The sequence below is a fragment of the Sciurus vulgaris genome (genome assembly GCF_902686455.1).
Source record: "Sciurus vulgaris genome assembly, chromosome: 4".
In the NCBI taxonomy this organism is placed as follows: domain Eukaryota; kingdom Metazoa; phylum Chordata; class Mammalia; order Rodentia; family Sciuridae; genus Sciurus; species Sciurus vulgaris.
In genome coordinates, this window is record NC_136464.1 from 28,067,682 (window position 1) to 28,094,686 (window position 27,005).

The 27,005-nt window shown below is 47.3% G+C and overlaps 1 long non-coding RNA gene across 1 annotated transcript in view; it reads left to right on the forward strand.

The window, feature by feature from the left end:
• The window catches only part of LOC306659210, a 29,711-nt gene extending 2,971 nt beyond the window's left edge, over nt 1–26,740 (forward strand). Inside the window, exons 2-3 of the long non-coding RNA XR_013763241.1 lie at nt 23,331–23,473; nt 25,680–26,740. This is a non-coding gene — a long non-coding RNA (uncharacterized lncRNA). The remainder of the gene's footprint in view (nt 1–23,330; nt 23,474–25,679) is intronic.
• The last annotated feature ends 265 nt before the right edge of the window (nt 26,741–27,005 follow it).

Here is a 27,005-nt window from a genome sequence, read left to right on the forward strand (position 1 = left end):
TGGCTGGGGGCTGGGAGTGCACACATGCTACTCAGAGCTAGCTAGTCAGAGCTAGCTGCCTGGGTTCTGGGGCTCCCTGTTTCTGCCTCATTTTGCCCCTCATGACCTTCCCCATACCACACCACTCCAGGGACCTCCATCAGACCTTTCCTTGGGTCAGCCAGTCTGCTCCTCATGTCTGCCCCTCCCTGCTCCCATCCAAGGATAGAATTCCATTTCCCTCCAGTCCCTTCCACCCTTCTCCCCCACCCGCCCTCTACACACCTGCACCATCAAACGGGTTTGTCTTTAACCTCCAAACAGGGAACTTTAATTAAAGAGACAGTGACCCCTTTTATGAGTTCGGTCGAGTTGGGTTTCAGGGCCCTTGTCACTAGCGGCTCACATAACCCTAACAAAAGCTTGCAGGCCCCAAGAGGAGCCGGTCTCCCTCATAGACGCTGTGGCAAGGGCACAGGGTGGGGATGGGCAACCATGGGAAGGGGGGAGGAATACATGGGTCAGGAGCCCCAGTGACCGCATCGATGAGGTTGGAGGTTGGAGGTGGGGCAGCAAAGAGCCTGGGCAGGGGGCACTGACTGCGCACAGTACCTTTGGAGCATGACCCTGCCCATACGACAACCATGTGGACCCTAGCAGTGTGGTGGCTTCTCCTTTTGTGAAATGGTTAGGCTCCCAACAGGGCCTTATGTCAATGTCCAGAATTTCTTCCATCCTGCTTGCCTGTTGGCTTACATTATTAAACTAGAAGTAACTTCCAAGAGAACTATACTATACTGACTAGAACTATACTGACTAGAACCTGCTATAAGGACAGCCAATGTTTTCACTCATATATTTAAAGGAAAAGTCATTTTATAATAAAACATAATTACGAATAACTAGATTAACACCCCTGAACATATAACATGAAATGCAAATTCTGTCCTGTGTCCGAAGGAGCAAACACTACACAATCCACAAGTTGCTTGATAGGGAGCTGTCCTCCCTGTGCAAGAGCCAAAATTCAGGTCTTCTTGCTCTCCAACTCCCACACCCATTGCAAAGACTGCAAATGCGGGCTGCTATTGGGTTAGTGTTATGAGTTTGAAGGGCCCTTATCTTATGTTTAATCACCTCTTAACTGTTGATTTTTAACCAAGGGCTTCTCTGGGTCCTGTAAGGGATGTTTGCTTGCCCTTTGATCTGGTTCTTTGATATCCTTTGTGAATTCCTTAAGCTGAAGAGGGCTGTCCAATCTGCCACACTTATTCATTCGACAAACATCGTTGGCTGTTAAAAGGAACCTATACTTAATTGATTATTTCCGTTAAGGGTGGGTTTTTTTCTAAAGGGTGTACACTCCCATTAACCAGAGGCTGATAAGTTGCCACTTACCTGCATTGGTAGTCACCTAAATGGTAATCCAGGGTTGCTCTGATTGGAATCTAGGGTTAAGCCCAAACTAGTATATTTGTGGAGGCAAAAGTTAAGACCAAAACTGAATAAACAGACCCCAAAACTTCTACTGCTCATGGATCCCTGGCTCCTCCTGGTGACACAGGTGCTTGCCAGGCAGGGACACTTAGGTTTGATGTGAGGACATCTGTGAGAAGTCAAGTGACCCCCACGCAAGGGGGAGAGCCTGCAGACCAGTGTGCACGACATCATCACATCCTGAGGCTACACATTTCCACAAGTGGGTCTTCCCCTGCACACAGAGTGTCACCTACCCATGTGAGTGGCCTGTCTATGTGTGTGCCTGGGAGTGCATACACCCACTGAGAGAGGTCACAGCCCTTTTCCTGCTCTCTGGGGGAGGGATCTGGAGGCCAAAGGGGTTGGGGAGTAATTGGTTTTGGCGTTTCCTACCTCCGCTGCCCGGGAAGCTTTCTCTGTTTCATCTTCAGTCTGATCAATCCCTAGTCATGTGCCTTTCCACATGGACGCCCCTGACCCCCCAACTCACTACACTCTTGGAAACTTCGTTAGTGCCATTAATCTGCTGACCCAGGCAAATCACCAACTCTTCCTGCAACTCAAGCTTCTCACCCCTCCCCGAGTCTCCCTGGGAGGGGTGGGCTCACTCTTCTCTTCCTCCATTTACCCCTTTCTGTTTGAGGCCCCCATCCCATCACTTCTCCTTCCTCCTCGCTCAGGTCTACACACTCACTGCTTCCCAGGTCTTTTCCCACATATGTGTCCCAGCACTTTGTGTGTCAAGAGGCTAATCCATGTCTATCATAGCCGAATAGATCCCTCCTGCTTGGTCCTTAGTAGTGGAGAGTGGGGCCAGATTCTGACTGCAGGAAGAAATGAACACGAAAGAAAGAAACTAACACAGTGAGTGCTTACTGTGTGCCAGTCTATGCTAGACACCCTATCGTTAGGTCCACTGATTCTTGGAATCCAAGAATTCCAAGAGAATTTGAAATTCTCCCATTTCAAAGATGAGGAAAATTGAGGCAGAAGAGATTAATCACTTGTTAATGAATAGGAGAGCTAAGACTAGGACTTGGATCTGCCTGACTCAAGTCATTCTTTCTGCTGTATAGAACGGAAGAGGGCATCCATTCTTGAGCCAGGTTCTAGGTATTCTCCCAAGAAGCTCCCCATGTAAAAGGACCCTCTTTTTCTTCTGCTAGAGCCAGATTTTCAGGTCAGTGTGTACGTCTATGTCTTCTTCCTTTCAGATTAGAAAGGGCCTATGGTGCCCAGCCCCTGGCTTGGGGCCCCAGGCTGCATCCGGGTGCCAGGATGCACCATCTTGGCTGGGTCCAGGCCTCCCAGGAGAAGGCTTTGCTTCTCCCCTGGCCTCCATGGCTGATGTGCTGGGCCCATTGTCCAGGCGGGAACAAAGACTGCAGATTTAAGCCGAGTGACCAGGCGGCTCTGCCAAGCAGAAAAGACCGCCCCCCTGGAAGCTGGGCCCAGCCGGGGGTTAGGAGGGGGACCTGAGAGAAAGGGGACAGGGAACCTTTGAAAGTAACTAATTAAAGAGCCTTTGCTTGCCCCCTCCCCCTGGGCGCCTAATCTCTCTGGGGCAGCAGCCAGACAATGTGCCCCTCCACCCTGCCCCCCTCACCCGAGTTTTAAAACAAGAGACAACTTGAAGTTAATGAGCGCCACCTGATGGGGGTCCCCTAATGAGAGGGGGCTGCTGGGCGGCTCACACATTCTCTGGTTCCATGAATAGCTCCCCGCACCCTCTGAGTTTTATTCATCTAAGGCCAGGGGCAGGGGGCAGAAAGGAAGGGGGCCCTGCTCAGCCTGAAGCACGTGGACAGTGGCTCAATGCAGGGAGGGGGCCCCACACTCCCTCCCCCACAGCCATGCCCAGCTCTGAAGCTAAGCCTCACCAGGCTTTGGCTTGAGCTGGCTGGAGGCTCAGGGCCTGCCCTATTTCTAGGCCCTTGGACACTGGCATTGGCTGCTGGCTTTCCCCAACAGGGCACTGAGGCAGTGGAGGGATGCTTTGGGGCTGTTGTACTTGGTGATGGGGGCGGGGATCAGGTGTCATTAGGGAGTGAGACTGAAAGCCTTTCTTGTTTCTTTGGGCCTTTTTTGGATATTTGGATAATTTCTACCATTGCTGCCTCTTCCATATAATTCTCCTATCTTGGTCTCATTCTTGATTCCTGCCTGGTTCCCAGCCCTGAAGCTCACTGCTGATGAAGCCCACCCCATCTTTTCCTTCCCCAAATCTGGTCCCCCCTCTCTGATCCTTCCTTGTCACCAACAGTGGTTCCTCTCAGACTCAGTATCTTCTGTTCTCAGCCTGACTAGGCAGGTTATCAGCCTTAGGAGACAGGCCCAGCCATTTCCCTTGAGTAGGGTGTGTCCCACCACTGTGACTGTAACATCGTGTGGGTGTGCATCAGCCTGGGGAGTGGAAAGGTTGGGAGCACTTTCGAGGAGCTGGGGGGGAACTTGAGACTGACTCCAACTCTCTGCCCTCATCAACATTCCTGCCCCATAACTATCCCGAAACCCATGACCCATCCAAAACCCAGCTCAGCCTGCACTGGAGCCTGGGGTGAGACTCACTGAATGAGACTCTCACCTCAGATGAGGGCTCTGGGAAATGGGCTGATGGAAGACTGGTCTTTGCTCTCAGACCAAGTGATGGCCAGCAGGGCTCCTTGGAGCGATGTGATAGAATTCCCCCAACTATCCAAAAAAGGCAGGAGCTGAGGGGATAGCATTCGGAGGGCCCAGGATGAATCGAGTTAGAGGGGGGAGGGAGGGAGGAGACAGCATGGGGGTCTCCAGCCAGCAGCAAGCCATGGACAGAGGTGACTAATTTCCCAACTACTCATGGTGAAAATATCACATTTCATGCTTTGTTGCCGATTCATAGAAAAATTCTATTAAAACCGGGTGGATTATTTATACAGTTTAAACAAATGATGATCAAAGATTTTACATGTTTTGAAAAGAACCCAGCTTGTGCAGCCTGGCTGGGGACTCGCCCAGAGTGTGGTGGACAAGTGTACCAGGTGTGCAGTGTCTTGGTAGGAGTGGGTTGGGAATAAGATTGGGGGGTAGGCTCTGATGGCCTGGGTTGGGGGTGGCTACAGCTGTTCTTGTCAGCAGGGGGCGCCTTCCCCCCAGTGTCGCTGCCCCCTCCTTCTACCTAATCAAAGACCCACAGATGGGCAATGATTTCATGTCCCTTTTTGTTTGGTCATCCTTCCTCACAATTCTTGATTCAAACTCCCCTAAAAGTGTAGTTGTGCTGAATTGACACTTGTGGGACTGTGATTGCCTTGGGCTGGGGCTTTGCCACTGAACATGCATAACACTTGCCTAATGCCCAAGTCCACTATATTCGTGTGGGTGAGTGTGGCATTTGTGAATGTGGCAGGGCATGCGGGCATGTCTCCATTGGTTTATTTTGTCATTTGCCTTCCTCTTAGTCCCATGCTGAAGATCATTTCATCCTACAAGCCTGCCCTGTTGCTCCTTTGCACTTGCACATGGGTCACACCTGTGTAGGGGGATGGTTTTTAAGAGGCATTTGCAGTGGCTAAGCTGGGGTGGTGGGCAGTGGTAGGTGGGTGGCAAAAATAGAGGTCACTTTTCTGACAGTTTGGGGGATCCCAGCTTAGGGGGCATGGTTTCCCTACCCCAGTTCTAAAGGACACATATGAACCTCCTAAATATGTCCAACCACCACTACCCACTCCCCTCCAAAGAAAAACATGCTAGGTGGTTGAGACCCCCCAAGTGGAGGTCAGCCTAGAGTCCCATTGTGAGAACTTGGAACTTGGAAACTAGCTCAGCTCCGGGAGTTGGGTGAGTGGGGTTGGAGGGAGGGCTGGATGGTGCCTGGGGCAGGGACAGAATGACCCTGCATCTGGTGCCCAGGCTGCCTGTCCCTGCCTACCAGGTGGTCCTGCCTCAGCAGTTTTATTACCCATGGGGAGATAACGTCCTGCGGGGAGGCAGCCTGTTCTGAAGGGGAATGTTCTCCCCACACGTTCTAGCCTCAGGGGCCAGGCCAGGCCTAGCTCAATTTCTGGTCCGATGGATCCTGAAAGGACCTAACAAGTGTCCCCCTGGAGAAGTCATGAATAGTCCTGGAGGTTCCTACATAGGAGGGCTTGGAGAGGAAAGGGCAGAGAGAGAAGAGACAGGGTGAAGGGAGAGCTGGGCTTCCTTTGAGAGGAAAGAGGAGGTGTGGTGGGGCAGGACTGGCAACAGCAAGGGATGGGGGGCCCTGCCTCCCTGGATACCCCCAATTGGTGGTCAGGGAGAGCAGGAATAACTAAGGACACCTACCTTAATGTGAGGGCTCAGTGCTGCTGATGGGTCTAGGTGATGGGAAAGTTCTTCGCTGTTCCATTTGCTTATGTATTTATTGCTTCTTCCTTGAAGCTGGTTCCCACAATGACAGCAATGCCCAGGGCCCATGCATCTAGCAAGGAGCAAGACCCGGCCGAGGGGTGTTTAATCATCTCATCATGGAGACCCTGGCCTTATTTGTTTTCTTCCCTGACTTGCTTTTCTTTTCCTTATTTCTTTCTTTCTTTTTTTTTATTTAGAAACAAAACAGGCCACATTTGGAGCCTGGAACAGCAGTGAGTAAAACAATCGCTTGTGACTACAGCATCCATCACAGGCTGAGGTCCTCCAGCAGCCCAGCCCAGAGGAGCCACCACCATCACTGCTGCCTTCACCACAGCCTGCGCTTTATTAGAATTTATACGTTGCCCCTATTGAGGGGGAAAATAATTAACACCCCTACAAATATATCGTAAACAAAATATTTATTAGAAATAAATAACTCATTTATTTTACATATTTCATTTCAACAATAACATTACCCAATTTATCATTTAACATTTTTGCAAGACAACTTAACGACTACTTATTAGCATTTCCATTTTTCACCCGCGCACCATAAAGCACGGGCGCTCCCCAAGTGGCCTGGCACAGGACGAGCCAGAAATGCAGAAGACCCCAGGGTGGGCTAAGTTCCCCCTGGACCTCCCCTTCTCTTACACACTCCATGCAGGAATGACATCCCACGGTGAACACATGTAGTCACCTTCAAACACAGACACATTCTTCTATATAACCTAGGGAGTGGCTCCCCATAGATTAGTACCCCCAGAAGAGACACATATAAGCATGCAAATTGATTTCCTGCCTGACTCCCCAAATATTCAAGCTCACATGGACCTAACAACCACACCCAAACACATCCACACACACAGATGTGTATGCACATACATGCACAGATTCCCCATGGCTCACACCTCACTGTACACAAAGGCCAGGCAATATGCCTGCCTCGGATCTCACATAGGCGGGGAATGGAGACCAGCTGCTTCTCCCCTCTTGCTCCTCAGAATGGGTGTGACATACCACAGAGGCCTGTGTGGGATCTGAGACCCCCTCAGTTCCCACCTGTGCCCCTTGGGGCTCCCTCTTTGTCTCTTTTCTGTTTCCCCTGCTTAGCAAGGGTTTCCTGAAATCAAATCCCTGTTTTGATTCCAAACTTCTACTCTAGAGGGGTGATCCTGAAGAACCTGGCCTGGCTCTCTTCATCCCCCAACCCCAGTTGTATTCTCTCAGAAAGTGAAGTGTGAGGACCTGGCTTCTGGGCTGTGAATTCAGGCCTGGGGGTGTGGGGTACAAAGGAGGGATTTGGACCCTGGTGAAGTGGGGTCAAACTACCTGATGATATTTATTGTATTTGAGAGTCCTACCTACCAAGATCAAGGCCCAGCCTGGTCCCACTGCCTATTTCCTTCCATGGGGCAAACACTCTTCCCTGCCTGCAGGAGGAAAGAAGGGAGCAGGGAGTGCACACCCAGGTAGCAGTCTGAGCTTGGACACATTTCTCCACCCTCCTACTCCCAGCCCTGATCTGGTGCCTGGTGGGAGTGGAGGGTGACCTTATATGTTTATGGAATCAAATCCCTACCCCCAACAACGGTACACATTCTAGTATATCTGGGTGCTGACTGAGGGACAGATGGGTGCACACCCCTCAGGGACTCTGAATTCTGCCTAGGCTGACTCATGCTCCACCCTCAACACCAGCCACAACATCTGGGAGATTAGGACTTGTTTGGGTGTTGAGGGCCAAGGCTGAGATGTTCCCTCTGATTGTGGTGTGCTTAGCCTCTCTCCGCTCTCGCTGGGAGGTGGATGGAGGTGGGAGGCTGGTGCCTGGAGGTGGGGGGCTGAGGCCCAGGAGACAGGGCAGGGGGCCCTTTAGAGTCAGCTTAGCCAGGGGTTGGGGGCAGGGCCCAGGGGGAGTATACACAATGCTTGGAGGTTGGAGGGTCTGAAACTGGAGACTTTAATAAAAGCCACTGACAGCAAATAAAGCTGCCAGGGGAGTCCCATTACCCACAACAAGGACCCTTTGTGAACCAAGCAGAGCTGAACTGACCCTTCTCAACCAGCCTGGCTCCATCCCACCCACCCTGGGCCCCATCTCCCTGCTTGCAGGCTCCTTAGCCTCCTCCCTGCTCAGCCCAATCCAGCTCAAGGTCTCTAATGCTGAAGGAACCCAGATGGATGTTGCCACAAACTGGAAGTCCTTCTCTATGTCTACCCCTAATTGCCCTAGTTTCTGATGCCACCAACCTTTGGCTGTTTTGTCCTCTAGACAAATGCCAAGTAAATCCACTCAGGAGCACCTTCTGTTAAATGCATGGGGAAACCGAGTCATGGTGTGGATTCCACTCACCCTGTCCTATGGTGGGGCTAGGGATAAATATCTATGGCTGGCCTGATCCTGATGCAGACCCTCATATGGATCTTGACCATGACTTGTTTTTCTCTGGGCCCTGATGCTGCCTCTAGTACCATGATATATCAAAGGGCTGCTGCACTGGGGTCAGGAAGACCTAGATTGAGTCCTGAAGCTGCTGCTTCTCAGTTGTTTGACCTTGAGTAAATCCTTTTTCCTCTCTGAGTCTCAGTTTCCTTATCTTTACAGTGGAACTGATCTAAAAGGATTCCTCTGAGGATTAATGTCCTATTAGGCTTACCACTTATAAACTTAAAGTCAACCAAATTGTGACTTGAACATCGATTTCTATATAGGTTCTGAGTCCTGCTCTGATTTCCATCCTGACCACAATATTGCTAAATGGATAGGAGGCTCAATGATTAGTTAGCTCTTCAAAGAAAAATGGAAAAATGGAAAAATGGAACACTTTCTAACTTCTGACCTCAGCCAAGAAGTCCACTAGTTGGTGGAGGACTTGGGAGAGCCATAGGGGGAAGAGAGAAGGTTGGGGGTCAGAGCACTGGCCTGGAGTTTGAGGAGGTTTGGAGGAGAGGGGGAAAGTGGGTTGAGAGCAACTGGGGACTCAGATGTAGAGCTGAGGATGTGCACAGGGAAACTTCTCTGAGGTTAGGTGCCAGGGCAAGGGGTGGGAAGAGGCAACACGTGGGGTTGTCACTTTAGGGGCAAGGTGGGGACTAAGATGGTTCACCACACGGGGGTTGGAAGATGGGGTCCGGCTGGTGATCACAAGTCCCTCCCAGTCCGGCAGGAGGGGATTCTGGTGTAGGGCGGGGAGGGAGATTAGGAGGCGCTCTCAATTGCCTTAATGGGCTCTAAGAGGCGGGATCCTATTACAGCTCGGGGTGCCCCGGGGTGCCTTGCTGGGAAGACAAGCTAATCTGCCATGCAAATTAAATCCTGCCTCAAGACGCAAGGCCTGCTTAATGTGATCCATTACACAGTTTACTTGTTTATATCTAATATTGGAACAGGCAGCCCGGGCGGGCGGCAGCGGCAGGCGGAGCGGCCCAAAAGCAGGAGAGTAAATTACCAGCAAAATGAGCTTTTCCAGCTTCAGCCGCCGCCACCACCCGCGCTTGCCCGGCTTTCTGCGTCCCGGGCGCCCCCTCCCGCCCGCCCGCCCGCAGCGTCCCCTCGCTCCTCTTGCTGTCCCGCTTTCTCCCTGTTGGCCTTCCAGTCTGTTTCTTCTCTTTGTCTTTCTCTTTCTCTTTTGTCGCTTGACCAGCATTTCCGTCTCTTTCTGCTTCCTTGTCCTTCCCCAGCCTCAGTCTTCTCTGGAGTCTTTATGGCTATTTCTCTGTCCCCGCTCCTGGGTTTCTGTGGCTCACTTTTGGCTCTTCTCTGTGTGCTCAATCTTTTTCACGCATCAGTGATAGATACCTGTCTGAGGGTGCCGGGTGGCAATGTGATGCCTTGTGTGGAAGTGAGGGTGAGCCTGCAAAGTGGACTGGGGATGCCTGGCTTGAGCTCAGTGAGCTGCAGGGTTCCTATTTTGCTGATGACACTGTCCCTGATTGTGAGGGTGTGTAACAGTGACCTTGAGCTGTGTATCTGGGAAGTATCACAATGACCCAGAGTGTGTGACCGGAGTATGCCCATGAGTGTGAGTGGGCACGGGTGTGCGAGTGTGATCTTTGTGTGTGTGTTTGTTTGGGGTAGTTTTAATAAGCTCTTGGAGAGGTTGTCCATCATCTTCCCAACACACCCTTCTTTGGGGCCTTCCTGAATCTTGGTCTCCTGGCTAGCCTCTTTGTGGGCATGAGGTTTCCCTCCCCTTCCTCCCCTTTCTTGATCCACAGCCACCTTCTTTCCAGCTGCTGGAACAGCTCCAAGCCTTTCAGTGCCCTAAGGTCACCTGACTGTCCACCATCCATATCCCTGGTGCATAACATTTGCTCTGCCCTTTCTCTGTCCCAGCTCCTCACCCCCTCCTCTGGCCTGTACCCCTCTGTGGAGGCCTCCCCTTCCAATTGGATAGCTGGAGACCCAAGCCTGCACCTCCCGAAGAGTCAGAGGCCAAAACAGATCAGATCCAGAGGTAGACAGAAAGAAACGAAAATCAACACAGGTGAGAGAGACACAGATACTTACCATGGCAGAGGTGGTAGACAAGGGATGGGCAGGCAGAGAGACCCACAGATGTGGACAGATACAGGTCAGAAGCCAGGCAGCAAGAGGCAGGAGGGCCAGGATGACTGAGCATCTGTGACTGGGAGCTTATGCTTAAGCTCACAGGGGCCATGGACCTAGTACTAAGGGTCCATTTCAGGCTGAAGCTGCTTGGGGATAGAGTGTGGGGAAGGGGTTCCCCAGTTTCTGGGTTGATGAGGCACCAGCCCTGTGGTCTCATGCTGAGGAGACTTGAGTAAATGGAGCTAAGCACCTGGATTCCTGTGGTGCCTGTACAGGTCCCAAGAAGAACCTGAGGTCCAGGGCAGATAGGGCAGAGAGAAAGAGCAAGCACCCAGAGCTGTGGCTGTGCACAGCTGCTGTTCTTGTGCTGCCCTTGCACACACACACTCACACATACATGCCACGTGCCAGACTGGCGGCTTGCCAGTGAGGTTTCCCTGCCCTGGTCTATGGCCCTGAGTTGGGGCCCTAGCCACAGTCTCTATGTTCAGGACTTCTGATACCTTAACCTTCTGCTCCCAAGGGCCTTGTCCCCTCCCACGCCAGGGAGCAATTCTGATTCCTACTCTCCCATCCCTGAGCCCTCTGGGGCGCCTGGTCCCCCAGTTGGTTCAGATTCCCAAGAACATCAAAGCCCCCAGTTGAAGAACTTTGAGGCACATGTCTTCTTGTCCCTGACCCCTGGCCCTGGTTGGGGTGGGGGATCCTGCTGGGTGGAGGGTAGGAGGGAAGGTGTGAGTCTGTATGTCTGTGTGGAACGGGGGCTGTTTAGATAAACAGATGGCAACAAATGGCATAAAATTATATACCCATAATGTCAGTTCATAACATTTTGTTCGACATACTTGATTTAATCGCTTAGCTGACGATTTGGCTTTTGGGCCCATATGGTGGGGAATGAAGCTGCGTGGCACCCGCTCCAATCTGGCTCTTTTATCACCGAGGCTGGGGGGGGCAGGGATGGGGGGTGTTGGTGGAGGGAGGAGAAGTGATGCAGATGGAAAGAGAATGAGCTGACAGGAGAGGGGCCAGGGAGGTGGTGACAGTAGGGACTGAAGAGGACTGGACCCTGGCAGGGTGGAGGACTTCTAGGGACAGTATGAGCAGGGCCCAAGTGAGCTGGGATGGAAGGACCATTCCCATGAGACCTGGACCCTATGGCTGGATACTCACTGGATATTGCTAGGGCTGTGGCCACAGATCTGCCTCCACAGGCTCAGTAACCTAAGACTGCCTTTTACTTTCTTCAAAACCCAGACTCAGATCCCTGGGGCTATCCCTGTCACTTTTTTCCCTCCCAAACTTAACAATTTGTGCATGTGTGTGCACGTGTGTGCATGTGTGTGCGTGTACACACGCGCGTGCCTGTATGCCTATCTGCTTTTGCATATGGAAGGTTGTCTGGGAGACTGTGAGGTGACTTGTGATTGATTTTGTCTGTGCCAATTGCCTTTCACTCTGGGCAACCCTGAAAGGGGGTGAATGAGTGTTGGTGGCTATTTGTGACCAAGTATGACTAAGGGGATGTACTGTGTCTTATGTCTGGTGGACTATGACTTGTAGATGTGAGTGTGAACATGAATTCTAGTGGTGATGAGGTGGTGGGTATGATGAAGTGTGACTGCATGTGTGCAACAGATCTGCGGGACCTTGGGATTGAGGGTTGTGTGGAGTGTGGCTGAGTGTACAAATGTTTCAAATGAACTGTGGCATACAATAGGTGCTCAAACAGTGTTGCTGAGTATATACATGCAGCCGTTTCCAAGAAGCTTGTTCTAGGTGTGAATACTGGGTGGGGGAAAGGTGTATGTGTGTGTGTGTGTGTGTCTGTTGGTCAGTCTGTCTAGGTCCTTCAGGGTACCTACCCTATACTCTGTAAACAAAAGGCCCTGCATAGTATATCCTCTCAAGTCTCCTGGCTGTGGCCCCAAGTTGCTGGTCACTGGCTCTGCTGGGGACTCAGAGAAAAGAGCCAGGTGCTTTCCCACAGAAATGCCCTTCCTTCCCAATGCCAGTCCAGCCTGGTTCACCCTGCCCGCTGCCTTTCCAGTCTCGGAGCTGAGCCAGCCCCACAAGCAGCAAATCTGGGCCTAAATCAGGGCCCATCACTCATGTAGCAGCCTCATCTGCCCCCTGCTGGGTGCTGCCTGCTGGCTCTGGAATGGGGAGGGGCACCAGCCCAGGATGGGGGCTGGCACCTGCAGAGGGTTGGGAGCCCACTCTCTTCTTTCCCCTCCCTGGGATCCCTGTCCCTCAGTCCCAACTTGGGCTTTGCGTGTGCTGAGTCCCTTGGCTGTGCCTGGTGTCTTTCTATCTGCTCTCCTTGTGTCTCTGCTGCTGACTCTCTCCCCTGGGTCCTCATGACAACTTACTTCCCGCTGCCATTCTTTCTGTCTCTGACTTTCTTCCACATTTCAGCTTCTCCTTTCCACTGTTTTCCTGTTTATGCGTCTGAGGGTCTCTGAAGGTCAGGGCTGGGCTGGAACCAGGGCATAGGCCCTCTCTATTTGGCAAGTCCTATTACCATCCTTCCCTGAAACCAGCAGTATTCTTTATGGCAAAGAGACCTAGGGGTAGTGTTGGTGGGTGAATGGTAATGTGATAGGGCCCTGTCAGTAACGGGCACACCGCTACTCTTCACTTTTCCCAGAGCAAGTGCCCTCAACACCCTGACTCCCAAGGTATGCTGTGGTTTGACCAAACCCTCAGCTCCTTCTCAGATCACTGGGTCATTCATTCATTCAACAGTCATGGAGCACATTTGATAAGCCAAGCACTGGGTTAACCAATATGAGCAAGATGCTCATAGACCCTTGTCCTCCAAGGCCTTACTGAGTAAGGGACATAGGTGTGCAAACAGATAAGGATGTTGGTCTTCCAGCGAGTGGGAGAGAGGGCACAGAGAGGCCCAAAGGGGGCTGAATTCTATGGGGAGGAGTGTGGAGGAAAAGCTCTAAGGAGAAGGGGATTCTTAGCTGGAATTTTTTTTTCCACTAACAAAAATAATACTTGCTTAATGCAGTATGCTTAGAAGACATAGAAATGCTCAAAGGAAAACAGAAGCCAAATGAAGAACTTCTAAAAACAATTTCAGGGAGTTTTTGTAAGTGAATGAGGTGGTGGTGGGGAAACTTGGGAAGAGTAGAGTTAGGGAAGAGCATGAGTCAAGGCATCATGGCAAGAGTTCAGAATGTTTGTAGCTGTAAGACGTCTGCTGTGGCTGAACCTGAGTGTCCCATAGGCTGGCTGAGGAAATTGGCCTTTGCTCTACAGGTAATGAAGAGCTACCCTGAAGGGTAGTAAGCAGATGAATAATGTGACCATATTTCCCTCTTTAGAACAATTATTCTAGAAAATAGATTGGAGTTGGTTGAGACCCAAAGCAGAAAGACTAGTTAGGAATGAAACATCAGACAATGAGAGATGATGACTGTGGTAATGCTGTTGGAGAGAGGAGAGGGAAATCCACAGGGAAGACCAAATGAACAGAAATGGAGACTGGAAGTGGGGGTTGGGGTGGGAGAGAGGGAGGAGCCAAGATTGAAACCCAGGCCTTTGGCTTAGTCAGTAGCAAGTGTGGTGGTGCCATTTGCTAAACTGGGAAACTTAGAAGAGAAGAATTGGGGTTGGGATGGTGGAAGGGCTGAATATGCTTTTGGATGTGTAGAGTGTGCAATGGAAGCTTTCATGTGGAACTGTTCAGCTGGTGGTGGAAAACCAGGGTCTGGAGCTGGGCATGTAGACTTGGAGGTCACTGTTCATTTCTATGTATCGGTCAACAAATATCCACTGAGCACCTATGATAGATTGGGCTGGGAGGCAGTGGTGAATGAGACAAGATGCCCTCTGCCTTTGTGGGGCTCACAGTTATCAATGGTGGCATCTGAAGTCATGAGAGAGGATGGACTTCCCAGCAGGGGAGAGAGGAAGGTGCTAGAGTGCCAGCCTTGCAGAGCCTCTCCTTTTGATTCACAGAAGGGCATCCAGACACTTGCTCCATTACCTTCTTAGACGAGCTTGACTGGATGTCTCCTGTGGTCCCTGTTCTCCAGGCCTTCTCCCTGTCAGTGTGCCATAGACTTTCTCATACGTCTGCGAGGCAGCTGGGCTCCCTGCATCTGCCCTACTCCCATGTGTGGTGTAGTGAAAGAGAAGTCTGACACACTCAGCTGTCTGCCCTGCAGAGCTTTCTACATCTTCTGACAGTGTTTGAAAAAAACCAAGGCTCTTTGTTATTGTCTTCAAAGCCTTCCATGATCTGGCTCAGCCTAATTTCCCAGAATCATCCATGGCCAAACCTCCCACACGCCCCAGGGGCTGCCTGTCCAAACTAAATCCCAAACCTTGATCGACCCTCGCTCTCTCCTATACCCAAGCTGTGCCCAGGCTCTTGACACCATCTCTCTCTCCCAGGTGGTCTGCTACCTTTTAGTGATCTGGCTCAAGTGTCCTCCCATCTGGGAGATTTTGCTGGTCTTCCAGAGCCCCTTAGGGACCCTTCTCATGGGATTTTTGTTGTGGTCTGAATGTTTATGTTCCCCTTAAATTCACGTTGAAATTCTAACCCTCAGAGTAATTATAATTAGGAGGTCGGGCCATTTGGATCTGATTATGTCATAAGGGTAGAGCCCGAGTGAAAGGGATTAGTGCCCTTATTAAAAAGACCCCAGGGGTTGTGGCTCAGTGGTACAGAGGTTGTGTGAGGCACTGGGTTCGATTCTCAGCACCACATATAAATAAGTAAAATAAAGATCCATGGGCTGGGGATATAGCTTAGTTGGTAGAGTGCTGGTCTCACAAGCACAAGGCCCTGGGTTCAGTCCTCAGCATTGCAAAAAAAAAAAAAAAAAAAAAAAAAAAACCCAGAGAGCTAGCTAGTTGCTTCCACCATGGAGGGACACAGCAGGATGATGTCGTATATAAGGAAATGGGCCCTGTTGGTGCCTTGATCTTGGACTTCCCAGCCTCTAGAATGGTGAGAAATCAATTTCCATTTTTTAAATTAGACATTCAGTTTATGGTATTTTTCCATAGCAGACTGAACAGACTAAGCTTCTCTTTAGAAGACCTTATTAACTCATATGGTGATTGTCTTGCTGGTCTGGCTCTGCCTCAAGATAAGGAAATACTTTAGGGTTGGGCTTGATTTTTGTTCCTGTCTATAGTTTGAGTGCCTCATGTAATTCTAGGTATGTATTAGGTTAAAAATTACAGATGGTGCATTAGAGTAGGCTGGTGTGGAGATGGGGCTGCAGTTGGAGGTAGCTGGGTGTTGGGTAGGGCTGGAACCAGGGAGTGTTGATATAGGGGTGGGGATAGGTGTTTGGGGTAAGAGTGAGTGTTGCAGCAGAGCTGGCGGAAGGTGGTCTGGGTGTGGGACTAGAACTGGTGTCAGCGCAGAGCAGAGTGATGGGATGGGGTGGATGTTAGAAATGCAATGTTAGATAAACAGCAACTGGGTATAGGAGAAAGGGGGCTGGGTGTTGGGGGAGTCGGGGAGGGCTGATGGAGTTGGATTCAGGAACACAGGAGAGCCCCCTGAGACCTCTCCAGGGTTCTGATTTTTAATGCTGCTGATCCAGCGCTTCCTCAGTAGCCAGCTTCTCCCCAGAAGGAGAGAAGGAGAGAAGAGGAGACCCGGGGAGAAAAGCCTAAAAGGGTGAAGAAGGATTTTCATTATGAAGTTAATTAGCTTCAGAGCCGCTGCACCTTTCAGGACGAGGAATTAGAGGGATTTAATTGCTTTATCAGCCTTCCCTTTGATTTTCAGCAATCAGGCCGATTCCATTTAATTTAACTGCCACAGACGAGGAGAAAATTGATGCGCTCACCTGCCTCGGAGCAGAAAGAGAGAGAGTGGGGAAGAGGGAGAGGGGGAGCCAGAGAGACTGGCAAACACAGAGTCTGCAGATTAATGAAAACCAACAGCATTTGCTCACAATTGGAGATGAAGTGTGCCCTCGAGGTGTTTGGAGCTGTGTGCGTGGCCGCGTGTGTGTGGCTCTGTGTGAGTTTGTGTGTTTGGCTGTGTGGGAGTTTGTGACTATGGATGTTTGCGTGGGTGTGACCGTGAGTGATTTGGTTGACGTGGAGGTGGGAGTGTGGGTGAGTGCTGGTGTTTGGCTGTAGGTAAGTGACGTTCGAGGCATGCGATTGACTGTCAAAGACTCCTTGTACATTGGAACAACAGTGTGAATGAGGATGATTGTCTCTGCCTGAGTAACCATGAAAACAGTGACTGTGTGTATCATTGCATAGGTAAGAATTACCTGTGTGTGAGGCTGCACATCTATTTGTTCATTTGTTCAGGAACCACAGAATGAACTCCTGCAAAGAGTCAGGGGCAGTGCTGTGGGGCAAAGAGGTCTGAGATGGGGTCCTGGCCCTCAAGGGTTCAGAGTCTAGCAGAGGGGTCAGACTGGTAAATAATGTCATGACTATAGAATGTACTATGTGGACTGCTGTGGTGGCACTGTTCTGAAGACCTCCCAGAAGAAGTGGCTTAAAAGATAAGAAAGTTTATAAGTAGAGAAGGAATTGCTGATTTTGGGGTACAGGAAGGACATTGCAACCAGATCAGAGGGTATGCATAACATAAGAGGAAGCTGGGGTTGCTCAGGAGGGCAGATTCTGGAGCATAAATGACTGTGGATCTTGCTAAGTAATGTGTACTTTTCCTGTCGGGTATCGCATGGAAGCAACTCTCAGATATGTGGGCTAAAGAGATTGCTCTGGCTGTTGGGTGGAAGATAGATTGGAGAAGTCAAGATGAGAGGCAAGGAAAACAGTTACAACCATTGAACAATTTGGGGAGAGATTATGAGGGTCCGAGGAAAGAGGGAAGAGATTAAGTAGAATGGGCAGGATTCAGGGAGGGGATAGGGCACAAGGAGGTGTCAAAGGTTTCTTAAGAGCAGGGGAGTAAGTGATTCCATAAGGGATGTACTGGAGGATAAGGTGGAGAATGGGGTAATGACCCAGTCTTGAATGTGTGGACTTTAAGTTGCGGTAGGATGTCCAGGTCAAGGTACCCAGAAGACAGCTGGATATGGGGCTGGAACTCAGCAGAGATGACCAGCCTGAAGACAAAGAAAAGAGAATCATCAGCATGTGGAGGTGGCAAACAATGCCACAGGAGCAGAGGTGACTACCCAGGGAATGTGTTGAGATCTGGAGGAAGTAAAAGACTAGAGGAAGAAAAAGAAACAGGAAAGAAGATGAAGATTCAGACAAAACAGAGGAAAACAGAAAATTAGGAGAGAGAACATGACTGAGAGCTGAGTTTGTTTTTTTGAGTTCTTGAGTTTGAGGTTTGCTATGAGACATCCATATAGCTGTGTCTAGTGGCAGAATCTAGAAGGCAGCTCTCTCAGCATGAGTGAAGGCCTAGGGATGTGAAAGTTCATGCTGGAATCTGGCACAGCTGATGTACAGGATAAGTGGCTGGATGCAGAGGATGAGACAGAATTGAGTTGGGTTACCTAGAGCTTTGAAGACCAACCTACAAGTTAGTACTTTTACCTGCAGTCAGGCTAAAGTTATTGACCAGCTTTAATAAGGATATGACTTGATCAGATTTTCAGATGTCACTCTACATCTTAGTTTGATTTTCTCTGGAATCAGAGCTTGAGACAAGGACTTGGGAGAAGGCAGCTTATTTGGGAGGAGATCCCAGGGGGCAGTAGTGAGGGAACAAGGAGAGTGAAACAGAGAGGAAACCTGGTTGCGACTGTGGGCAGTGGAAGCTCAGTCTTTGGGAAACCTCTGAGGAATCATATAGAATGCAATTTGGGCTGGGTGTGATCGTGCACACCGGTAATCCCAGCAGCTTGGGAGGCTGAGGCAGGAGGATTGCAAGTGCAAAGCCAACCTCAGCAACTTAATGAGGCCCTAAGCAACTTGGTGTGAACTTCTCTCAAAACAACAACAACAACAAACAAACAAAAAACATAAAAAGGGATGGGGGGTGTGGCTCAGGGTTTTAGTGTCCCTGGGTTCAATAGCTAGTACCAAAAAAAAAAAAAAAAAAAAAAAAAAAAAAAGAAGAATGCACTTCAGAATTTTTAGAATTGTTCCTCTAAAGGACAAGAAGCTCTGTATTTATCCACTGAATGAGGTCCCCCTGGGTTGAAGGCTGCTATCAGGGCCAGGCTATCCTTTTCCCTGGGCTAGATGAATTGATATCAGAAGTGGGCTAAAAAAAAGAGATATCAGGAACAATTAAAGAATCTGCTAATTGTGGCAGGCACTTGGGAAATGGATTGGAAAGGGAGAGGCTGTTAGATGATTGCAGTGTCCACACCATTCAAGATGAAGAATGTAAGCGCTGAGGAAAGGAAGGGATAGAATTAATTGGACCTGTAGATAAACTTGGCATTTGGGGTTTGTGGCAGGCAGAATCATGGCACCCCAGTGTCTACACCTAATCCCAAGAACCAGTAAATATGTTATGTTATAGAGCAAGGTGGGATTAGGGTTGCAAATAGAATTAAGTTTGCTAATCAACTCCGGATTTATCTTGGATCTGAATGAGTCAATGTATTCACAAGAGTCCATAAAAGGAAGGCAGGAGGGTCAGAGTCAGGAGTGACTTGAAGATGCTGTGCTGCTGTCTTTGAAGACAGAGAATGGGACCATGAACCAGGGTATGCCAGTGCCCCTCAAAGCTGGAAAAGGCAGAGGAACAGATTCTGCCCTACAACCTCCAGAAAGACTAGCCTGCTCACACCTTGGTTTGAGCTCAGTGAGGACCATGCTAGACTTCTGACTTCCACAAAGATAATGAATATGTGAAAGATAATGAATATGTGTTGTTTTAAACCACTAAATTTCTGGTCTCTGTTACAACACCAGTAACAAACTCATTAAAAAATCCAAGAAGGATTCTCAAATGACTTCCAAGACTTCTAGCTTGGACAAGAAAAGGAGGAGTTTGTTGGGAAAGGGTAAAGGGGTAAATTTGGAGAGAAGCTTCTGGGCTGTTTCAGCCATGTTCTTTGTGTGGCAGGAGGGACTTCTGTGTAAAGCTCTCTATCAAATAGTATATGAAGCCAGGGTGGGAGAAAGATTTTGGGGAAGGGGCTTGGATGGCTTTGATATACTTTGTGTGCAAGGGTTCATGTGTTGGAGACTTGGTCCTCAGTGTGGCAGTGTAGAGGTGAGGAGACCTTTAAAAGGTGACCTAGTGGGAAGTTCTTAGGTTATTGAGAGTGCTACCCTCAGAATACATTAAAATAGTTCTGAAGGAATCCTATATTGGTTCTTGCAAGAGGGTTGTTAGAAAAAGAACAAGACTAGTCCCTCCCCACATTTTGGCTTTCTGTATCATCATGTGATCTCCTGCTCTCTCTTTCTCACTCCTGTGTGTGATACCACCATTGTGATGTCACCTGCCATGATATGATACCAGAAGCCCTTGCCAGAACCTGCCTAGCCTTCAAAACTGTAAGCTAAATAAATCTCTTATCTTTTTAAGTTCACAGCCTCAGGCATTTCATTATAGTAACAGAAAATGAATAATATAGCAGTCCTCATCAGCATGGTGATATTTGAAGCTGTGGAAGCAGAGAAGGTCACTTAGCATTGAATGAGGACAGACAAGGGGAGGGGGATGCCAGTGTGTTGAGGATGATAGAGGAATCAATACTGGTGCAGGCTGGTTCTGTTATCTGTTGCCTCTTAGCAAACCCCTTGAGTTCCAATATTGGCTCAGTGGCTTCTATTCTCTTTCCTGTACTGTATTGCACTCAGTTTCTTAGAAGATGGCCTGTAGGACAGCTCTGTGCTGTTGTGTCAGTTGTATATTGCACAACTCTAAGGGCAGCATTGACATAGGCTAAAATATGAATGCGAGTTGTCAGTGTACAACCTTGCTAGCAGTACTTGAGAAAGTGAAGGAAGAATATGGTGATATAGTTGGTCTCTTTAGAGAGACAAGGAGTGGATCCTCCTTTACCTCTAACTATATCCAGATCCTCAGCCCTGGCTTGAATCAGAATACAAAAGTTTTCAGGAGCAAGGCCTTTAAACAATGGGAGCAGCCCTTGTAAGAAATGGGGTTCTGGAGGCTAGGCTGTCACACCCAGGCCTGAATCCTCCTGTCAACCCCCATTCCTTGGGAAGACAGCTCTTCCCTCTTCTCCCAGCACCCCACCTGTGTTGACTGTCTCGTGATTAGAATGTGCACTCTAACTTGGAATTAACCTGATTAATGTAATGAAGGCAGGGCCGGCTCAGCACCGCCCGGTGATGAGGGGAGATGGATTGGGAGCGAAGGCGCTGGGATGGAGGCGCGGCCGTAATTGCTGCGTTTACTGCTACCTGCCTCGCTGACCCTGCTGTTTAGCCCATTAATGATGATGCACAAGCCTCACTTTCCAGAGATAATGACAGAGAATCTCAGGGGAGGGGAAGAGACCTGGGGGTGTGGGGAGACATGGATCTGAGACTAGGGCCATGGCCAGGTGAGGGGATGAGGGGCCAGGGTCACAGAGCATTTGTGGAGAGAGGGTACAAAGGTATAAGATGGGAACTCGCTCTAGGCTCCTGCCCCTTAGCAAATTTAGGGTACCTACCCAGCCTCGAGCTTTGAGTAAGGGCTGTTTTAGCTGTCAGGGTGCTCTGGCTAGGAGATCAACACTACTGCCTCTGATTCAGGAGGATTTCTTGGAGGAGGGATCTTGGAAAGAGGAAAGAAAATCCAGAGAATGGGCAAGAACTGAATAGTGCTGTCCTCATTGCCTCTGGCACCAACCTCGGGCAGAGAGGTGAGCATGTAGGATCAAGATAGAGCCCTTGGGGGTGGCATATATGTGCTGAGCACAAAGAACCCGTGCCTAAATCAGTAGGAAGATTTATCACTTTAATTCCTCTTTGATGCCTCTAAGAAGATGAAATGGATGGATATCACTGATTTCATCTTCTATATATTTTATCCTCATCCACATACATCCTTCCTTCCTTCATTCAAGGTAGTTGAGAGCTGTCTTGTTCTGGTACACACTTGCTGATGCCATGAGGCAGACCCCTTCCCCTTTCTGGGCCTCAGTTGACCACCCATAAATGAGGGGATATACCAGATGATCTGCCCTGATATGCAATGATGCAAGATCCTGCACATCTGTACTGACTCTTGCAGTGTCCCCTGGTCTCTGTGTGGCAGGAGGGCCCTCTCAGAGCAGTCTGAAAGACAGCATCTTTTCAGCCTACCTTGCGCTCTATCATAGTGCCCATTCCTATGTCCTAGTTTTTTTAATAGCCAGTTGACTTCGTGGACCAATGCTAAGCTCATGGACAACAGAAATTCCCTCCTGTTTTGCCTATGAACTACTGGCAAATCACAACTCCTTCACAGTGCACTGAGGCAATTGATTTGAGAAACAAACTTAGAATTTCATATTCCCTCCCCCTAAATTCCATTATGTAATTTTAGCCTACTGTTCCAAGGATCCTATGAGGCCCAATTTTGTCTTTCACCATTCACAAGTTTTACATCTTCTGATGATCTGATGAAACTGGAGGTCATTAACAAAAATAGGGACTAGGAAGAGCTGAGGATGAAATCATGGAACAAAACTCCTGATATTCCTTTTGAACTTCTACCCAGCTCCCTTTTGGATATCATTCTCCATTTGAGCTCTTGGTTCTTGGTGAACCACAGTAGCTATTGCTATGCATGTGCTCTCTGTTTAGACCCATGCACTGTTAATAATGCATTTTCCAGGCAGAATGTAAACCCTGTGAGGGCAAGAGCCATGTTTATCCTGTTCACAACTGAGTCTACAGTGCCCGGGGCCCTCTGTCTGGGACATAGAAGGTGCTTGGTATGGCATCATTGAGAAAATAAATAACTCCTTTACAGAAATGAGGGTGGTAGTTTTGTTAGGGTGGGACAATTAGGAACCTTAGTGCATGTTACTGCTTAGTTTCCTACCCTCTGACTTCTGATGCCAGTCTTTGAAGGAAGAGGTGGAGAAAAGAGAGATTTGATAGAAATTTTGGAAAGAGTGCAGGGGGGCGGAGAGGAAGAAAAAGTATCAGGTGGGGGCAGTATGCTTTGGGGCCAGGAAGATTTGCGTTTCAATTTCACTTCTTATTCATTAGCTGCATGATTGAAAGTGATTGCTTATCATATCAGAGTCTTAGTGTTTTCATCTGTGAAATGGGATGAATATTATCTAAACCCCTTAGTTTTCTATAACAATGGAGAAAGCCCCAGGTTTATGGCTTGGTGCTATGCCTGCGAATGACAGCTCCATTCCCTTTTCCCCTCTCACCCTCTTTCTTGTAGTGGACACTGAAACTCTCAGGAAGAAAGAGAGAAGGATATAAGGCATGTTATTTGTTCTCTAAGATAGATAGCTCCATACGGTTATGGAGGTCAACCTTTTTCTAAAAATTATTTTCCCTCGTTACACAAGTTATGGATGCTAATTGAAGAAAAACTGGAAGATTCAGATATGCAAAATAAAAGTCACCTGCAATGTTAACACCTATATTACCACTGTTAACACGTTAGTATTATTTGCATAATACATAACCAACCACTTATTTTACAAAAAATAGAATTACAATTCCTTGCTTTGGAAAATTTATTTTTAATTAATTATTATTTATTATTATTATTAGTTGTAGATGGACACGATACCTTTATTTATTTATTTTTATGTGGTGTCCCACAAGTGTGAGGGAAGCACTCCACCACTGAGCTACAACCTCAGCCCTGGAAACTTTATTTTTTACTTACTAATGTATTGTGGACAATTTTTTATGTCCTTGACTATAGTTCTATAATCTACATTGACATTGTGAATGGCCCCATAAATGTCTACTGTGAGAATAACTTTACTGAATAATCTCTTATTGATGGACACTTGTCCGTGCTTTCTACTTTTGTGAACAATAATGCAAGGAGCATTCCTGAGCCTTTATTTCTTGCTCCAAGAGAGGCAAGATGATACCAGTGTGACTAAGAAGTTCCCTGATGAGGCCATATTTACTGAGGCTTTGCTTCTGCCATGAGAAGAAGGAAGAGTGACCAAGGAGAGAGACACCAGATTGACAACAAATTATGGGGAACATATGAAGGTGAGAGCTTGAAATGAGCAGAGGCTGGTAAAACTGCCTGGTAGGGGGTGTCTAAACAGACCCAGTGTGCATCTATTCTAGAGAGGACTCTGCAGCAATTACAAAGTGGGCTGCTGGAAGTCCCAACAGAGAGCTTCACAAAGCATATTGTTGAATGAGAAAAGTTAATTGTAGAAAAAATATCATTTTTATGTATATAGGCATCCTGCTTTTTTTCCAAGAAAAATTAAAAAATTAATAAGAAAAACAAGATTCCCCCTGAATTTCTCCATAGGTATATTTGGACTCTTTGTAGGACTCAGTGAGAATCTTAATGCTAAATAGAGGTTTTTTAAAAACCATACCCCCCCCCCCCTTTTTGGTCCTGGGGATTTAACCCAGGGGCACTTTATCACTGAGCCATATTCCCAGCCCTTTTTTCATTTTTTATTTTGAGACAGGGTCTCACTAAGTTGCTTGGGCTTTGTTAAGTAGCTGAGGCTGGCCTTGAACTTGTAATCCTCCTGCCTTAGCCTTCCAAGTCCCTGGGTATGTGCCACTGTGCCTGGCTCTATCTTTCCTTGTTTATTGTAGTAAAAAATATATAAGAAATTTACTACCATATAATTAAGTGACAGTTATTACATTCACAACATTATGCAACCATCACCACTATTTCAAATAATGTTCATCGTGCCAAACGGAAACTATTCATTGAGTAATAAGTCCTCCCTCCTGCCAGCTCCTGGTAACATCTAATCTAGTTTCTGTCTCTATGAATTTGCCTATTCTAGATATTTCACAGAAGTGGAATCATATAAATATTTGTCTTTTGGTTCTGGCTTTTTTCACATAGCATCATGCCTTCAAGGTTCATCCACGATGGAGCATGCGTAAGAGCTTCATTCCTTTCTATGGCTGAATAACATTCCATTGTATGTTCCTGTCACATTTTGTTCATCCATTAATGTGTTGATGTGTAGACGTTTTCACTCTGAGATTCATTCCTTCGAATCAGATGTTCTGCATGAAAATACTAAAGGGGAGCTTGTTCTCCATTATTTCAAATGGGAAAAATGATAAACAGGTTATGTGTCAGCTCAAAATCCCTCAGTCAATTTCCTAATATGTAACTAAGCACAGAAAAATGCCTATAAATAAATATCAAATTATTATGTTGGGATGTAAAGTGCTTAAAACATTTCTTCCTGTGTACCAAACAACAAATATCATTGCAACAAATGGTTAGCAGTAGTAAGAACTTTCTTAGTACTGGCCCACCTCCAGACTTACACCCCCTTGTCTATACATGAGTCTGACACCCTAGAGATTCTATTCAAAATGTAGCCTGGGGTTCTTCCTGTGCATCATTATGTTTAGAATATTATATTGAGTTTGGGAAATACAAATACTGTATCTATTTCCCCTATGTAAACATCTGACAAAATGTTATTGTGAGAGATACGTGTCCTATAAAATTTGGGTATTCAAAACCTAGAGGCATCAATGTAATTACAACACAAAAAACAAAGCATATGCTTTTTTGTACATATATGTGTGTAAGTTTATTGAAAAAATCTGAAGAACATACACCAAGCTCACGACAAGAAAGAATTGACTGGAATTAGAAGGAGCAACCAATAAGAGCTTTTGTTTTACTAAGAATAGTTGTATTTTGATGATAGTATATTTATGTATTACCAGTGTGATCAAATATAAATAAATAAATAAAATGTGTTTAATACCCAGGACAACCTTTGGGATAGAAGGTCATGATGTAGTATTAACCAAAGACAGAGCAAGAAGACCTGTTATCTTTCTTCTTCCTTTTTTTCTAGAGTGTCAAGATGAGTTACTCAAAAGCAGAAATAGCAAGAAAAAAATTGTACAACTCTAGGTAGTTGTCAGTCTATGTGATCAGAAATTTGCTGACAGGGACTTTGGGGACTCTGGGAGCAATGCTATGGAGTGGAGCTGGACAGATACCACCATTCTATTCACCAAAAGATTTTCAAAATTGTTGTTGATTCTTGGGAAATTCTAAGAAACGATTATTGTACATGGAGTCTGGCAATACATAGTCAGGAAAGTAATGCTAGGTGGAAGACAGAATGGGTTCTCTATGAATAAATTCTGAAGGATAGAATGTCATGTGTCTTGCATAGATAAGGCTATTGAATGAAGAAATTAGGGGAGTGGTAAATATATATATTCTTTCTTTCAACAGGGCATGAAGCAAGTTGTCACACTATCCTGGTGGATGAAATAGAGAAATGTAGTCTGCATGATGACCCTGCTTGGAGGATTCATAACTGATGACTCACTGTACCCAAAGAGAAGTGATGAAAAGTTTTATGTCTTGCCAGTAGAAGGTCTTTGAGCCGGTGACTCATTCCTGCCCATGTGATGTTTCAGTGACTCAGATGAAGCTGTAGATGTCCAGCTTATCACACTTTCAGATGCTCAAGAGGAATAGGATTGCTAATAGGTTGGATGACAGAATTGAGACTTGAAATGCTTTTGACAGGCTAGAATGATGATCCTACAAGAACAAATGACATTTGGAGAGGGTAGATGTGGAGTCCTACAGGCAGGTTAAGAAGATCAGAGGTGCAAATGTAGACCTGGGAGCCCTGGCTTAGGAATGAATCATGCAAAAAAGACTGAGTTTATTTGACAGCAAATTCACAGTGAGTCAAGTGTGTGGCACTGCCAGAGCCTGATGACTCCCAAGCTGCTTCAGTAGATGGAGAAATCTGGAATAAGAAAGGTCAGTGGTCCCACTGGCCCCATATTTTGCTAGATTCAGGGCTATGAACTCTTCTTAAGAGCAATGTCCAGAGGAGGGCAACCCCTAATGGTAAGGAATCTAAACATCAAGTGTTATGGGTAGGGTAACCATACAATTTATTACCTAAAATGGGACACATTTGAGAAGGAAAGAAAGTTTTATTAACAGGAATATGTAATAATCCTATCTTTAGGGTATCATTGGAAGAGCCAAGACTTTCACTGGAGAAGAAAAGACTTCAAAAAACCAGAGTTGTCATGTGAGATGGGGGACACATTTTTAAGGCCCATTATTTTTAAAAATTATTTAAGAGGCAACACCTGCTCATTGAAAAAAATTCAAATGATAGACAATTAACTTTCTATCAAGTGGGGATAAAACTAGTACATGCCTTGCTTAGTTGCTATGAGGATTAAATTAGTGTAAAATGTTCAGAGCAGTGCCTGATATAAGTTTGTAACATAAAAATAAAATTGAAAAACCATTTAAGGCTTGGTGGCAGAGTATTTGCCTAGCACACACAAGGCCTTGAGTTTGGTCCTCAATCCTGAAAAAAAAAGTAAACAAATAAAACCATTTAAAGGGAAAAATGTTCTCCCTTTCCTAGCCCCTTCTGTCCTCTATATCAATGACTTGCTTCAGAAGTAACCATATTAACTTATTATGTGTATTTCAAGAAATTTAAAATTTAAAGTAATGTTTACATAAAGCAAGTATGCCAAAATCTTGATAATGGCTAAATCTGACAGATTAGAATATGAG